The 17,841-nt window shown below is 41.8% G+C and overlaps 1 protein-coding gene across 4 annotated transcripts in view; it reads left to right on the forward strand.

The window, feature by feature from the left end:
* The first annotated feature begins 7,861 nt into the window (after positions 1 to 7,861).
* The window catches only part of ZZZ3 (zinc finger ZZ-type containing 3), a 55,244-nt gene continuing 45,264 nt past the window's right edge, over positions 7,862 to 17,841 (forward strand). The window contains exons 1-2 of one of the 4 annotated variants that reach the window (XM_059478716.1): positions 11,844 to 11,983; positions 14,008 to 14,093. The gene's annotated coding sequence lies outside the window, so the exon portion shown is untranslated. Of the gene's footprint in view, positions 7,978 to 8,390; positions 8,424 to 11,843; positions 11,984 to 14,007; positions 14,094 to 17,841 lie in introns of those variants that run through there. The other 3 variants (XM_059478719.1, XM_059478717.1, XM_059478718.1) reach the window with 3 other exon arrangements.

A 17,841-nucleotide genomic window follows, 5' to 3' on the forward strand; every position in this document is an offset into this window, starting at 1 on the left:
CTGTATTATAATGTGGATGAAGAGGTTTTCATTTGTGAAGCAAAAGTTCAATATGCCCACAGTTCAATAGTCCTGAATTTTTCTTATGAAATCTAATGTAATTTGATGTGCTATGCTAATGCATTATTTAAGAATTCTTCTCAGATTCAGAACTTACATAGTGACTGGGTTTTTCCAGCACTATACATCCTACTTTTCCTAAAGCAGAAGGCACTTATTTTTGATGATACTGCTAACATTTGACTTTTTTTTTTTTTTTTTTAGTACCCCATTACTCATAAGTTCATTTGGAAAAGCAAGCCTGGGATTTGTAAATTTTATTGAAAAACTTAGATATTATCTGCTTAAAAGGGACCAAGTGCTTTCTTCATATTTGCCATACAACTGTTTTATACTGAACTAAGAAAATTCTATTTCGTTTATTCCTTTTGAATTCCCTATATACATCTGGCTTAGTGCAGTCTAAGCAGTTTTCTCACTGAAAACCTTTCAGTCTTCATTTTGCCCAGGAAATGAGTAAAACAACTAGGCTTTCTCATTCTTCCTAACAGATGGCTTTTCTGGCTTCCCTCTATACTTAAGCCATCCAGAGCTGACAGTTAATAGCAGGAAGCAAAATGAGACTTCTGGGTTTCTGAAGTGTCACAGAGAAAGACAAACCACTTTTAGTGTTAATTCACAGAAATTAATCCAGTTACAAACAAACTTGGTTTATATTAGCCTTCAGAATCTTAGGAGATTAGAAAAGAGCCTTGTTCAGTAAAATTTTAGAAGTGCTATTCTCACTAACAATGAAAGCTGTAACTTGTTTTCTTGAATATGTTCTAGTATATAAATATTACATATATATCTCTGTTTAAAACATATGTCTTGTCTTAGAGTAAGCTTCAGGCTAGCTTTAAGCCATTCAACAAGGTGACAAGTCTGCTTCTCCATAGAAACCAGTGAACACTGCCACAGCAAGATAAAATATGCTTATGCATCTCATGTTACACGTTTGCTTACAATGGCAGAGTCGTGGTTTTTGCAGAAAGTTGGAATTATTTATTCTATCTCAGAACTTTTCTCTCTTCTGTGTGTCAGCTCAGACATGCAGCTAGCAAAAGAAAGTCCATTTGAGAGAAACACATCACTGAAGTGTCCAGTAGGTTTTCTGCACCTGGACTGATAGTGGTGCAACATGCAAAGTCACTTGATGGCAAGTTTCCCACATAGGTTGCACATGGGTGTATGTGTGGGCTTTAAAAAATGCATTAAGAACTTGATCTCTGAAATAGGATGTTGATTAGATGAATAAGCAAGTAAATAATTCATTCTCTGTTCTGACTTGTTCAAGATTGAGTTGATTAGCTAAAACTTCAAGTTCTGATTGTTGAATGGACATGTAAAAATACAGCTGACACTTGACTGGCTGATTTATATACAAGTATAAAATGAACCATCAGTAAAAAAGTAAAGCTGGCATAATAGGAATACACTGGTTTGTTAGCAGTTTTGAGATGCCTTTATGCAATGGTAGTGAATCTTAAAGTACTTTTCTTCCTAGTCATTGGGAGGATGGGAGGTACAAAAGTAAAGGAGTCATCATCCACAAAATATTTTCATAACACAAATCAAGTTGAGAAGATTTCATTTCCAGATATGTTCCTCCTTCCCCACTTGGAGATCACAAACAATTTATTATACATAAAATTTAGTAAGATCTGGTTTTGGAATAACTTAGCACATGAGAAAGTAAATCTAAAAGTACTTTGTTGAGAAGAACAAAGAGGGCAGAAGAGAGGAGGCATTTGATTCATAGCTTAGAATAAACTGTCAGCTGCCAGAAATGAAAAATAACAATTTTTGTTTCATATCTCACAGGATACAGCCAAGAGCTTTTCATGTTTATTGTTCATGAATAGTTTTGCTCAGAAATGAATATTTCTCTAGGTGACTAATTTTTTTCTGTCTGGTGTGTTTAATGTTAAACATGCTAAACATGTTAAACATTATAAAAAAAAGATGTCCTGGTTACCATGGGGATACACTGCCTTTTTTTTCCCCACCTCCCCTGGGTGTCTGTTAAAATGCCAAACCCAAATGAACATGCAGCACTTGCTCACACTGTGAATTCATGTTTGTTTCCACCACTGCACACTGTGTCTCTTTAGCACCAGAAGTAAGGTTTCTCTGAGATTTTCATTTATAACAAAAGAAATGCACTCATGCATGCCAAAGTGCTAATGAACTGGCAGCTACTAATTCACGTAGACAGTATTTTCAATTTAGTGTTTCATGTACTACCAAGGTTTACAATTTAACTGTAGAGGCAAGAAATAAAACATGTATTAGCTATGAACTCTGAGTGCCCTGTCTTCTGAATAATTTTTAGTAAGGGAAATATGCTCTCTTTTACCTCGTTTGCTTGTAGTATAATTAATTTGCTGTCCAACCAAGCAGGGTAGTGGAGATAATCTGTCTTTTGAACTTGATCAGTAGGAATCTGAGCTTCATATGTGACCTTACCTTAGCACACTCAAGTGCAGAGACTGGTCTTGCTAAGCTCTTTCTGTAGGTGTTGGAAAAGGTTCATGTGATAGAGGCAGTCTCTGTGCTTCTGCTCTGCCTTTAAGTTAAATCTGAAAAGGGTCTGCTGTCATTCTGGATTTGAGCCCTGAACAGCAATCTCTTAAACTGTCAGTGGTGCTGGGGTTCACTCCTATGTGATGGCAATTTGTTTGAAATTTCATTTAAATCTTTCACATCCTGTATGAGAGGGCCCAATTCACAAGCTTGTCACTGAAGAGCTTTTCTGTTTGGAGGAAATGGGCCTAAAGGCTAGGCAGAAATGTGCCAGGTCTATTTATTTATTTATTTTATTTAGACACCTCTATCTTACTTGAAAACTGCTAGTGTAATGTTTTTCTGACATTGAACATTCTACATACTGTTTAGAGTAACAACAGAGCCCTTTATTGTGTTGTAAGACCTGAAGGAATATTAAGGTAGCCAAAATAGTAACAGGCATCTTCTGTGACCTGATGCACCTTCATGTAGGTTATGCATAATTCAAAACATTAATGCAGAGCCACTATTACCTGAGAGTGCTCCCAAACATGTAACAAAGGGATGTTTCTGTGGGAGAGAGGAAAGATAAAAGGGGTTGTTTGGACAGGGGTTGATAACATCTGTAAGGACTAAAACTCCCTGACAAAACTCACTCCGAGTCTGTGTTGATGGGGATGCTCCAGGGAGATAAATGGAGGTGATGTGGGCTTCAGGCAAAACCACTGTGCCTGTACAGGTCCAGCTCACCCTTTCATCCTGTTTAGTCAAAACTTCCCTGATTCACACAGGTAAAATGTCCCAGAACATGGAACTCTCTGAATTGTTGTTTTCTTGAAGCCCAAGTCACATTTCAGACACTACAATAGTAACATGCTCGAAGAAACTGTAGTGAAGCAAATTAAAAAAGATACAGTTGGTTGAAAAAGGTAGCAGTATTTCTATTTTGAAGTATAAAAACCCACTCTTGAGTAGTAAAAGCTAAGAAGAATAATACATTCTGAAAAACAAAGATCTTCCTTTTGGTGTGCAGCTTTTATGTTTATTGGGTTGCAATCTAGAATGTTTTTTTTAATAATGCACTACAATCTTGCTGTCATTTCATATCGACCTGACATTGAAGCCTCTACTCAAATTAGAAAAAGCCATTTAAATGGGAATACCTCATATGTGAGGGGTATTTATGCATAGTACTCAATATAGTCTAATTAATTCTGTTATTAAAAACAAGTATTAGATTACTTCACTGCAGCTTCTTAGACCAATTTGAATTAGATTGGCTCTACTTTAAATATATAGACAGAAAATGTGAATAATAACTTCCAAAATTCAATTAACTTCTGTGATTGGTAACTTGCTTTTTCAACATGGAATATGACTAATTTCAGTAACTAAAGTAAAATCTGCAACAATCTGTGTGGATTGCAAGACTTGTGAATTGTCTAATGTACTTACCCTTTATCAGTGACTGGAGATAGTTCTCTTTAATGAAGGGCTGAAATTTTATTTCCCCCTACCTTGTTCCTACCCCTCCCCAAAAAAAGGCATAAAACCCAGGCATTCCACACTTCAATGCATCAGTAGAGTATGTCTTCAGGCAGAATAGTTCTTAAAGGTTAGACACAAACCAGAATTGTTTCTCTAAAGGATTTTGCTTCGGGTAAAACCAGTGGAAACATTTCACTGAGGGCAATCTAGCCTTTCTCATATTTATTCTTTATATATGGCAGCTTTAATGGGGAAAAAAAATCAGAATGTGGAGGTCTCCAGGGAATAGAGCAGGCAGAACTGAGCAAAACAGAGGACCTATAACAATATTACATGATTGTGTAAGGATGTCGTGTATTCAAGCAGAAAATTGTTTAAACTCTGTTAATTTTTTTTGTTTCCTTTTGTCTCAACAAAAACTATCCTTCAATAACTTTATCTTCTGTAACTATCTACAAGAATGCAAGTACTTTTTCTTCTCTTTCTCCAAAGTGCCGCCCCTAAAGTACCTACAGACAAAATTATTGAGGTGATGAAGTAATTAATGCAGAGATATCCAAGTGTTGTGCTGAGCCAGCTCTCATCCAGTCCAGGATGCTTTATTAGGTTTGGGCCATGGAAGTTGACCCAGCAGAACCTAATCTGGCTTTAGGAAAATTCTCACTGTCCAAGGCTTGAGTCAGATGAAATAAGCCTCTGGAGCTGAACTGAGCCATAATCTCCCTTGTCCTGCGTGCCCTCTTGAAGAGCCAGTGTAGATGCAGAGCTGTAGCCAAGGACATAAGCCCCGTTGAAGCAGAGCTGGGGCAGGAACCAGTAATAGCCTGTTAATGCTCTTTGGAGGGCACGGGGGAAAGAGCAGAGCAGCTGTCACAACTAACCTAGATGTCCTTAGGCTCAGCTTCTCCATTGTGCTGAGTTCCAACGAGTGGGTTTCATTAATCTTTTGTCAGGAAAAAAACAATCACATATTATTTGCTCTAATAATAGGAGAAGCAATCAAGCAATTTCAGGGATTGAGATGGGTGGGAACAGTGATGTTGCTGCTGAAAGCAGGAGCTGTGTCACAGCTTCATCAAAGCTGGAACTTGTAATGTTGGCAACTCTCCATGCACAAATGCGAGCTGAGGCATCCCACAAACACGGAGGGATATAAAGCTTCTGTTCTTGTAGAAAATGCTTCTTTGGGAAGGGTCTGATCTACTAATTTATAGCTTGTCCCATTGTAACTTGATGAAAAGTTGTCATTAACACCATTATCCCCTGATCAGAATAGGGGGTGGTTTTGTTGTGGTTTGGGTTTTGTGGTTTGGGATTTTTTTCCCACTACCAACATCGATGAAGCCTGAGAATTTGTTATTGCCTGATAAGGCTGCCCATAATAAATGCAGTACCAGTTACTGGTACAAGATAGATGCTGTAGCACAGAGGAAGCTGCAGCCACAAGAACTGGAGAGGTGACATAGTTTGGGTAGAGTAAATGAGGAACAAGGGACACCAACTGGAAGTGAAAATGTGTTGGAGAAAGCAGTGTGGTGCTGCTAGGCAGGAGTATATTCCTTTACACTTAGGAATTATTTCAGAGCTGCTGTAGGATACTGAAGGGAAGGGGGCTGCAGGGTAGCACGAGTGGGTGAAAAAGATTTTGAACTGTGGGGACATCCGAGTAGATGTAGAGCCTGAGGCAGCTTCAAACAAAGCAGGTTTCTCCAGGTTTTAATGTAAATTCTTTTGGGTGGAGGTGTTAATGCACCTGATCTCAGGCATTACTACACATGGGCTGCTTTCTCTTCTTTGCATATTGTTAATTTTCCTCTGGAAGGTTAACAGAGCCAAACTACACAGTAGGTACACAATGGCTGGATTAAATCCAGGGAAAAGCAGGGAGGGTGCAGAGGTGGGGCAAGAGCCTGAGGAGTATCCCTTTCATTAGCAGGAACCATGACCTCAAACATCCAGCATTAGCAGGTTAGCAGGTCTTTGTTAACCTTCCATCACTAGGCATCCCTGCTTCTTAGGCAAGATGGCAGAACCTAATATTTAAGTGTGAATTGAAGGCAAATCCTGGTGTAGGGTGTGGTTACAGTATAGTCGGGCTGGTTTAATCCTATTGCCAGAAAGTTACTGGTGCCAAAGGAGGGTTGCCTGGTTCCTCGCCTCTACTGGCAGCATTCCCTCCCCCGTCTCTCATGCTGGCTCTTGTCACCCCTGTGGTGTGCAGTTTAATTTCTAGATGAAAACGAACACACCAGAAACAGGAACAGATTCTTGGTGGTTTAGGAATTCCAGCTGGTTTAGTGTGTGTGTAGATGAGCAGCAGAGTGGGCAGTAGGAAGGACTGCGGGGCAGGGATGGGGGAAGTGCTGCCTCCCGTGTCAGCAGCCCCTGGAGTCGGTCAGGTCTGCTGCTCAACTGCGTCTTTGCAGGGCCACGGAAATCTGAAAAAAACCCACCATCAAAACACCCAATCGATTTTGCTGAGAAGCAGCTGAGCAGAAGCCTCAGTTCTCCTGTGGAAGCACTAAGGCTTGTCTGCAATGCAATAATATCCTCAGCCATTGCAGCTGTTCAGCTAAGTGAGCATATTTCTAAATGGATTGCGAGGCAGAGCGCTTTAGTGCACACAGGTGCTCCTGCAGCAATGAGAGCACCGCTCCTGTCGGGCACACGCACAGCAGGGCTGTGAGAGAGCAGCACAGAATCGAGAGAAAATTCTCTCTCTCTCTCTCTCTCTTGTGGGATTTCTGTTGGTTTGAATTTGATCACAGAAGACTTCCAAGTCAGCAAGATGTAGGGAAAAGTGAGAACTGCTTGGGAGGGTGGAAAAAGCTGCTGAGGTTTTTCTGCAGACTTTGCAGAAGGAATGTCTGTATGACTAGACTTGCAATTTGGATAATTAGGATTTTATTAAATGTGCTTTTTTTTTTACAAAAGTATCTATCACTTGAATACAGTCACTAGCTACCTTTAAAAGCAACTGAAAATATTCCTCAATACTTAACTCTGTTACAGAAAACTGTTTTACCTAAGGATTTTCCAGCAATCTAGAAATGTTAATTATTATTAAGAGAAAGGTTTTTGAATTTCATTAGCATTTAACAGAAAACGTGAGTCTCTGTGTTTCTTGTCTACACAAAACTCTTCCAAATGCATTTTAACTGTGGTGTTTCAGGAAAAAAGCAAAGAGAAGTTCAAGAATAGTCAGAGACAGACAGTAGTTTTGTTGTCTCTGTAGGAGTACAGGTAAATGATGTATTAGAGCAGGCTGTGGGCGGTAGGCAGTAGTAACTCTTGGTGATCGCACACCGGTGGGCTGAGAACCAAGCAGCACTACAGGAAGAAATTTGAAAGCACAATCGATTAATATTTAGTCATAACCCAGAGGGCTGGAGTACCCCACAGAGCCTGTTCTTGCGGCACAGCTTGAGCTCAGTCGGGACATCGTGGTGGAAATTATTCAGGAGCTGCGAACCGAGCAGCCCCGCTTTGGGGGCACGAAGCTGGCACTGGGGGCAGGATCACCTCCAGCCAGCGAGCGCTGCCCCCGAGCCGCGCTCCGTGTCCCGGCAGCCCTGGAGCGTTCCCGCTCCGCCGGCGGGCGCCCGGAGCCGCTCGCTTTCCCGCTGCCGCCGCCCGCGCGGGCGGAGCTGTCCCCGTCCCTCGAGGCGCCCCGGCGCACAGACAGACAGACAGACAGACAGACTGACTGACACCTGCCCGGCCGCGCCGCGCTCCCGGCCCGCGCCGCCGCCGCGCTCCGCCGGCAGGGGGAGCTGCAGGGAGCGGGTCCCGCCGCAGCGCGGGGGGGAGGGGAAGGAAGCGGAAGGAGCCGCCGCCGCGCTGAGGGGAGCAGGCGCTGTGCGGAGCCGCCGCCTGGTGCGGGCGGCACGGAAGGAGCGAGCGGGGCTGCGCGGCCCGGCCGCGCCGAGGAGCGGGCGCCAGGTGAGGGCCCGGCCGGGCTCCGGGGGAAGGGGCGGGGGGGGCCCCGGGCGGCGGCGAGTTCGGAACCCGCGCGGGGAGGGGGAAGGAGGAGGAGGGAGCGAGCGGGGGAAGCCCCCACGTGACCAGCGCGTGCGGGGAGGAGGTGGCGGCTCGCGCGCCCCGTTCGAATCAGCTGGCCCGCGGTGGCGCCTCCTGCGCGTGCGCGGCGGCCCCGCCTCCCCCCCGGCTTTACGTGTGCGCGCGCCCGGCGCGGCGGCCCCGGGGCACGTGCGCGGCGCCTCGGCCGCCATGTTGTGTCTGAGCCGCGCGCGGGCACGGTGCGCGCGGGGCGGGAGGCGGGGGCAGGGGCGGGCGAGGAAGGAAGGCAGGCGGGAAGTCTCGCGAGGTCGCGCGGCTCCCGCGGGAGCGTGCCGGGTGCGGGATGGCGGCGGCGCTGGGCGCGCTGGGTAATGGTACCGGGCCGGGGGCGGGACCGGGACCCGCCGCCCCTCCCGCCGCGGAACGGGCGCTCGGGAGCGGGCGGGGCGCGCGCCCCGGGGAGCGCCACTGGCTCCGCGCCGCCGCCTCCTCCCCCCGGCCCGGCCCTGCCCCGCCTCACCTCACATCACCCCGTGCCTGCCCCGCGGCCGCCCCCCCCCCTCCCTCCCCCGCGTCGGGCTCTCCCCGTCCCGCCGCTTCCCCCGCGCTGCTCCGTCCCCGAGGCCCGCCAGCCGCGGGTCCCACAGAGCCCCTCGGGTCTCCCCCGCCGTGCCACCCCCGCAGCGGCTGTCCCCGAGCTCCCCCCGCGCTGTCCCGGCCGTGCCCGATCCTGGCTGCCGGCCCCTGTTCGCAGCCGGGGCTCCCGGGCCCTTCCTCGGCCACCCCGCGGCCCCGGGCCCCCGGCGGTGTCCCGCCGGCTCGGCCTGCCCTGCGCCCCTGCCCCGCAGCCCTGCCCCGGCTGTGCCCTCGCTCCCGGCCGGGTTCTCCCGGGCAGCCCAAGTGGTTCCTGCCCCGCAGGGACACGGGCGCTCATGGTTGAGGATGCAGAGCTCCGAAAGAGAGCTCTTGAACATCCCAAGTCTGCTCTAGATGGAGGCTTTGATTTATGTCCCGTTACAGCACAAACTTGTAACATGCAGTTCTGTTTTCTCTTGTGTTTAGAAAAAATTATTCCAGTCGTATCCAAGTGTCCCGGCTCAGCTATATTCCCTTTGTCTCCTAATCCTGATCTCTTTTAAGGGAGAGCATATGGTTCTTCTTCTTCCTTATGGTGTTTTGTATTCTATCCTTGTTTTTATCCAGTAACGTTGGCAGGTTTTGTAGTCTTGGAGTATTTTGCTAATCTGCTAAATTTTTTTAAAGGATATGTTTTTGAGGCTTTGGCGCTCCAAATTTTATTTTGTAAATTTGTTTCCAGTTATTAAAAAAACTAGTAGTTCTTCCATGGTTGTACATATATTTGCATGTTTTCCATTGATATTGTCATACTGTACTAATCACTACATAGTGATTGTTTACTGAGGCTTTTAAGTGAAGCTCTACGTGTACCCTGTATTTTACATTAAATACCGACTTGTGCAACCTCTTAAGAACATGCTTTTTGGGTGTATTTCTAACCTGTGGTTGGATACTGGCTTCCCATGGTAGCTGCTCCAAGGATTATTAGCAGGGACTGGTAGGTTTGGGCTTAGGAAAATTTGATTCTTTACATAAGCAAGTGTAACTTCTGAGAAAAGAAGTTGCCAAGGTGCTATTGTAGTTTGTTTTCAAGCATCTTTTAATCTTACTGTACTGTCTTTTGCATTAATAGTAGTAATACTTGCTTAATCACAAGTGGAAAAAACATGGTATATGTTAAACAGCAGCAGAGAAAAATGTATCTCTCTAAAGAGTATGTAGGAAATTTGTTCAAAAAAAACCCTGTCATCTGAAAATTGTCACTCAAGTGAAGAAACTTCCCATTACCTTAGAAGGGCTTAGCAGTTAAGTCAGTTTGACATGTGACTTCTAGCAAGTCATTAAGAACCTAAACAACTTTGCTTTCAGGCTTTTTCCAGCACTGTCAGGTTTATTCCACAGAAAAATTCTATGCTTTGAATGTACAGGCTCGAATTTAAAGGCTTTTTGTGAGGAGTGCAACCGTGTGTGTCAGTAAGGAGCAGCAGTGAATGACCTTACATTGAAATACTGCTGATCATTTCTGTTTCTGGTGTTTAGTCTGTCATAGGTAGTTGTTGCAATTCTCAGTTGTACCAGTGCTAAGTGAAATGATTTTTCCTTTGCCTTGCATTCTCCAAGTGTATCATTGCTAAGTGAGAGGCTGTATTAAATAGCTTCATTATTGAGGTATTTAGTGATGGAGCTCAATCATGTGTCTTGTCTCATCACTTTTAACATTTCTGGAAAAAGAGAAATAGCAAATGTGATTCATTGCCTTGATGTTATTATGGACTTAATGTGCAAAAAAACGAGATCTTTATTTCACAGAATTTGGGAATGTGTCCTAATAAGGGCTTTTGTTCTACAGCTGAGCAGCATGTGACTGCTCTGATGTTTATCAGTGTTTCTAACATACTTGTGTAGTGAGATTACATAGTGAGATATGCTGTCCTTAGTCTCCTACAGAATGAAGGCTTTACACTCACACCATTTCCAGGAGATTAAAGTTATTTGGGTTTTTTTTGGTTGGCTGCTTGAGTTTTTTGGTCTGTTTGTCTGTGACTGGTTCTTCCAGATCATTTTAGGTACTTAGGTTGACTTGTGATCAATAATAGTTGTGTGGTTGATACAAAGTGGAACGACTTATACTCTGCTGTTTTACCGTAAGGGAAATAAGAAATGTGTTTCTTGACATTTCTAAAAGTACTGGGGAAGCTGGAACAGAAGTCTTTGCAGTCTGCCCTGCTTCCAGTTGTGCTTTTTTTCTTGTTTTGTTTGGTTTTTTTTTTTTCTTCTTTTAAATTATCTTTCACATTTCCCAACACCTCTTTAAGATGTCTAGGACTAATCTATTGAGGTTTGCTTTGTTTTGGTTTTCCCAAAGTCTTTGCATTGCGTGGGAACTGATGATTTAGGTCTCTCTGGTCATAAGGAACCAAATTTGCAAGAGAGAATTTATTCATCAAGTATTTGGCACTTGCATCCATATATAGAGATTGCACTCACAGTTCTAGAAATGCAGTACTGTAGGACCTGTTGTTCCCTTTCTCTCAGGTTGGTTTAAAACAAATTGTATTATTCCAGACAGATATTTGTAGACCTTGTCCTTAAAAACCTTGAAGAAGAAAAATTCTGTCGATTCTGTAGGCGTGAGTGAAGTTGCAGAAACTGAGAAACTTTCTCACTTCTGTAGTAAGGCTTTTTTTTTTTAAGTTTCCAAATTAAGTGTTCTTTGCTGTAAGTCATGCTGCTGCTGATAAGAATTTGCTCCTGGTAAACTTTACTCTAACAATTAAGGGTATATTGTTCCAGTTTTAAGAACACTGTAAATATGGGTTGTGGTTGAAAAACTGCTGTGGTTGTAAAAGAACCATCATGGTAGTTGCAGTTTTCTGAAAACCTTCCTTCTGTTTGAGTAACTCTTATAGACACTTCAGAAGTGCAGAGCTGAACATGAAATGATGTGTTCTTATTGGACATTTGTGTTCCAAACAAAAAGACCTTTAAAAATATTTCCTTATGGAGTGCAGCTTTGTAATCAAAATACTTAGGGTTTGTAGGTTGATAATTTGTATGGTTTGTATTCAAAATTTCAGTATTAGTTAACAGTTTGCATTTAATTGCTTTCCCTTATACAGGCAGTTGGTTGTATCTTCTGTCCAAAAGCTTAGTAGCTTAACTTACAATAACTGTTCTTTAGAGTTACCTCAGTGTTTTGATGCTTATAATGAATTCAGTGAAACACAGATAAACAAAAAGCTCAGTGAGTCCAATCCCCTGCCCTTGGAAGCACCCTGGGATCCTTCCCTCTGATGGCAGAGCTCCTCCTTGTGTTGCTTGTTTGAGCAGCTCCATCACTCACCCCATGGTAAAGTTTTACCTGATACTGAATTTCAGTATTTTTGCTTTGCATACAGCTCACTGCTTTGTCTCTTGTTACTTCAGAAAAGAGTTGATTCTCCTTGTAGCAGTGATTTGGATTGCTATTAGCTGCTCTCCAGTTTTTCTGATCTTTTGAACCTCATCACAGGACAAAGGAATGTGAATGTGGGCAAGATAGACAATTTGTCCAAGATTTTAAAGATGTTGCTATTAGTTCAGATTTAAATACATTATTTAAACACAAATATTTGGTTTTTTGGGGGGTGCATATGTGCTGACCAAGTATCAGTAAGAAGTGTAAAAGCTCATCTTTATATGATGTTAGTAGCAGAGAAGTGGGATTTTAATAGTATCTTATCATGAGAAGTAGCTGATTTTTTTTGCCAAAGAAGAATGATTCTGATTTTGTTTAAAACACTTAAGTTAGAAAATTTGAAAGTCAGAGAGGAAGGGAGTGTTCCTGAGAGTTTACCTGTTGGTACATATATTATAACATCCTGCTTTTTGTTGATATTTTAGCATGTTTATTGTTGATATTATTAGCATATATACATGTCCATGAGAGCTGAATTTTTCAGAGCTAGTGGTGCAGGGTTTTTTGTGTGAACTGAAGAATCTCTAGCTTAGGAAGGAGAAACAGGGAGCCCAAATTGCATATTGGAGAAGCTATGCAACTGGGTTACTGTGCCACACAGAAATGAATTAAAGAGGGAGGAGAGTGACAGAGCCTCCTGTGTATGTTTGTGTTTGAAACATGCTCTGCCTGTGCAGTTAGGAATGTTATCTCCACAGCCAAGGAATCTGAAACACCAAAGATAGATACTGTCAGAGGAGTTCTGCCGTGCTGCTTAATTGCTTATTAAATAAATGTTTTAAGAACATTGGAGATTGAAGGCATGGGTGTGTCTTTTGCAGTTGTATTTTATGAATTTACTCCTGGTTATTTTTTTGTTTTGTGGTCTGGGTGATAGAACAAAGCAGATTTACTAATTGCCTGGGGAGGACAAATCTGGGAGTGAATGTAAGCATTGGTGTGAAATCATCTTGGAAAACTGGATCAATGACCTGAACTGTATGGGATGCAGTTCAGTAAAGAGAAACACAAAATAGTACCTTTAGCTAGAAATAGTAAATTTAAATATGAGAAGCACTTGGCTGGGCAACAGTTCTGTAAATAAGCAGCTGTATCACAAAATGAACACAGTGGAGTTGTGACAATTCTGTGAAAACCAGGATCCCAGTGGGATTTGTGAACAGGATTGTTGCATGTGAGAGGGAAGTTGCTCTGCAGCCCCAGTGTAAGGCCTCAGATAATGCAGTGTCTCTGTTCTTGGTGCTCTGCTTCCAACACATTTGGACCAGCTGAGAGTATTTAGAGAAGAGTTGCAATAATGACCTTTGAGAAAGAACTGAAAGAATTGGACTTGTTTAGTCTTTAGCAGAGATGGGGAGACGTAATAATAGGCTTCAAATGTGGTAACGAAGTTTGCAACAGAGAATAATGTAATAAACTGTTCTCTCTAGATGGGATAAGAAGTAGTAGTCCTGAGGAGCATTAAAAGAGATTTTGATGTCAGGGAAAACTTTCCAGCTTCAGGAAAGATTATCTATCCAGGACAGATAATCACAGGGTTATATATCTGAGGCAAGTAATGGGATATCTATTGCTGAAAGTGCTCTAGAAAAGGTTCAATAACCTCCTTTTAGAGGTGATTGAAGTAGAGTTTTCTGTCCTTGGCATAGAAGATGACTTTTTACCATGAGATCTCTATTCATTTTTAGATTTTTGTAATATTGTTGGCCATGATTTAAAAGAGAAAAATAACAAAACAACATGGTGGAGAAAAAAATTAGTGATGTAACAGTTGCAAGATTTAGTAAAAAACCTCTATCAAATATCTTCATTGAAGGGTTTTTATGAAGTATTTATGAAAGCTTCTGTAATGTAATATTGAAGGTAACTTTAATAGAGCTTTCATTGTAGATTTAATATCTTAAACTTGCCTTTAGGTGGTTTTAGTGATCCAAAAGGAAGAAACTGAGCTAAAGTCAAAGTCTTTGAGAAGACTTCATTGAGGAGAAGCAAAGCTCAGAAGGTAAATTCTAATGAGCCCGGGAGTCAGGTGCATTCCAGGCTCTGAAATAGAGCACACCATGCAGCTTCACCTCTCTGTAAAATTGAGATTACAGTGAATATCTGAGACATGCATGTTGGGGGTTCATCACCACTGATCAAGTCTTAAGGTTCCTGAAGGGTTTGTTATATAAATATATTGTTGTTTAAAATCAGTTTGTGTTCCATGTATTAGGAATAGATTTCAGTCTTTCATGCCCATTGTTATGTAATAGCAGTATAAATAAGCTTGAACAGAAATGTGCCTTGTTTACTACATATCCTATTTTTATACAAAATTTCTCCTTTGGGAGTTTTGGGGTGATTTAAAATTATTTGATTACGCTGGAAGAGATAACCTTGTTACAAATGAGTTAAAGCTTTTTAGAGTTAAAAGTACTGAACAGTTTGATAGAACTTTTTGAACTAAATTCAGTTTAGTGCCTTATTCTCCATTTTTTCTGTTCAAAATCAACTGTCTGCATCCCATACGACCTTGTTCAAGCATTTCTGATTTTTGAAATTTGACAAAGCTGCCTCAGGGTTAAGGGCAAGTGAAGGATAGGCTTTGAGTCACATATGTCTGAGCTCTGGAATTAGAGAAGGGGTTAAAGGGAAACAAATGTCACATTCTCAGCCATTTCAAAAGAGTGTAGGGGGTTTAGATAAAATGATGCTTTCAGTCTATTACAGCCTAATTGTAATTAGACTTTTAGTACATTTTCCCATCTCACCATTTATACAGATTAAAGTTTATGTGTACTTCCATTGCATAGGCTATCAGCATTGTCTTTGTTATACTTGATGGCAAATTGTGACTAAACCATCAAGAAACAAAGTGTTGCTGGCAGGGCACTGGGTTTAGATCCTGGTGTAGTGTTTGCTTATATAAATCTGGAAATCAATAAAGAATGCAAACACTGTTCACCATATTAGACTGATGTCAGAAAAGGAATTGTTCCTTTTCTCAAGTATTTTATATCTTCCAGGGATTTTCCTTCTATGTATCACTGCAGTACAGAGGCATTTTTGTAGCCTATTATAAAGGGATCGTGGTGTCTCATGTAGTAAGGGCACAAAGGCTTAAGTCTTAGGCAGATGCACCTGAGGAGCTGGAACTGAGGTGCAATTGTCAGAGCAGCTGGAAAAGGCTGCTTTAACCTGGAGTTTGGAGCAGCAGTTCCTGCAGAGTTGGCTGGAGTGGTGTTTGGGTGGTGACTGACTAAAGATGCGGAGTAGAAAGCTGTTAACATTTCAGTAGGTGCCATGGTTTCTTTGCTTCGGGTTATTTTCCTATTTCCAATGTAAAAAAGAATTGGCAACTTCAAAAATTCTATCTTATTAGTAATTTTGAAATTAGAATATATTAGTACATGTTTTCCACCCATTACCTTCTTTTCATTAACTTGTGCTTTCTATGTACATGTCTCTAAAAGTCAGAGTACAACTAGCAGCAAGTTTTCCTGGTTAGGGATACATGATTGTATTGCTTTTGTTAGTAGCTAATCTAATTGTCACTTTGAAAGGTTTGACAGTATTTCTGTGCCTTGCTATGCTGTCAGCACTGTTCTTTGGGGGTTTCCTTAAAAGCTAGACTTCAGGAGAAAGAAAGCTAACTAGATGTTCTCAGGTCTTCTCAATCCTCACTTATCAACATTTCTGTTTTGTTTATTTATTTATTAAATTTTGGGAAAAGAGGCAAAATGAGAAGCCAGTATAGCTTATGGGGTTTTTTATTTTTAACCAGTGTTTTATTTTCAGTGGAATTGTGATGTTTATTGCATCAGTTTTCTGGAAATTCTGCTATATTCAGTGCATTCTAAAAAAAGCAGACTGAAAAAAAATCTTTATTCACAGTATTATTACAGAGGCTGCTACAGTGCAATTACTTTTCATGTGTGTGGATAGTTTTAAATGGACCTGTGAGGAAGTGGTTTCTTACAGAATAAAGTGTAGTTACATAATTTCTCCTAAGTGAGGTCAGGTGAGACTTTTTCTGGATCATGGGAATTCAATGATCCTTTGTTAGGAGGATTCCTAAAATACTTCAGATGAAAAAGGTTCTTCACATATCTGCTATCTGACAGCCAGTGCTGAAAAGGACAATGAGAAACACTTACTCCTTGTATGATGTCCTAGTGCGGATAAAGCTGCCCACACCTCCCCCATCTCAAAGTCAAGTCTGCTTTTTCAGGTTTCTTGACTGTATTTTGGATGTATTTTGGAGATCTGAATTGTTGAACCAAAGTGAATTTTGCAAATCCTTGAGAATCCTCTATTCTCATAAATGGGTTGCTTTTTGGAGTACAGTTTGCTGTCAGGACCATTCAGGTTATACAAGTGTACAGGAACAGATTTGCTGCTGTTAAGATCTTGATAGGAAGTCTTCTGTTGTTGTTCTAACTGCACCTCAAAAAAAACCAACCAGAAACCTTCACCAACAATACTGGTAACAAATTTCTTCCTAATATTGATGAATTTCAGTTACATCTCTCATGATCTGAAAACATCTCTGGTTGATTCCAGCCCAGAAGCAGTTTTATTGGAAATTCACCTTTTACCTGAAAGGTTATTTTTTTCTTTGATCAGAATTCTGAATATATAGAGAGAATTTTTTGCCTCTCGGGTTCTGGAGGTAAAAGCAGGCCAGTTACTGTCATTTTATCCAGTGTGACTCATGTCTCATTGATTTTCCACTTGAGAGGTAACTCTGGTGATCAGACCTTGTGTTCTGCTTTTAGGGTGTATTTCATAACTGAATTAGTTGCAGTTAGATCAGCTACCCTTTTAAAAAACTTTTTAGATTGTTGTATGTCTGTATTTACTTGGCCAAAGAAATTCCCTTGAAGAAACCATCCCAGAAAGTGAGGAGATTGTAAGAAACAGCAGAGCTCTGGAGAAGCTTGCTCTGTGATATTCTTGGTACCATTTTCAGTTTGGATTCATGTGTCACTGCAGCTTTGTTACATGACTTGTACCAAATAATCATGTGGACATTTCTTCTCATCCTGTCTGTTCTGTCAGCAGGCCTGATTTGCAGACGTGGCATGAGCTCCAGTTTAAGTTGTGTTTGCTTCTCTTCCTTTAAATGTGCCCTTCCTTTGTGTGTGTTGTAGCCTGGCTTCCCTGCTTGATTCACTCCTGCAACTGCCTTGAAAGGAAAGTTTGCTTTTCTAGTACTTAGAAATTAGCTTCTGTTGAAGTGTGGACAACTATTGCTTTTTTGACCTTCACTGACCATACTTTTCATGATGAAATGTCAAAAAGAGTCCAGGGGTTTGAATCAGTAACAAATAAGAATACAGAAAGTTTGCAGGGTTTTTTTTCCCCTCAGATGCCTCTCTTTTGTGCCTGAGATTCTGTTAGTGAAGACTTGCATCAGCTGGATTTCAGTTAAGTTTTCAATAGAGTTTTAACAGATTTGTATTAAATTGAACAGTTAACAGAATGAAAATACAGTAAAACACGATGCTGTGACCTCTGCTGTGTGGAAACAGACATGAAGAATGCTTCCCCAGCATTCACAATTCCAGAATAATACAGGTTATAGCTGGATATATAGCTATGTATAGATGGAAACAATAACCTGCTGGAATTAGTGCTGTGCATCATTTAGAAAACACTTCTATCCTCAGCATGGAAGTTTAGAATTCCAAGATAAGAGGAGCACTCGTGCTGCTTAGGCTTACAAAGCATAAGGGAGAGCCTGAGAGAAGGGTTCACATTACAGC

This window comes from Ammospiza nelsoni, chromosome 9 (assembly GCF_027579445.1).
Source record: "Ammospiza nelsoni isolate bAmmNel1 chromosome 9, bAmmNel1.pri, whole genome shotgun sequence".
Taxonomy (NCBI): Eukaryota; Metazoa; Chordata; class Aves; order Passeriformes; family Passerellidae; genus Ammospiza; species Ammospiza nelsoni.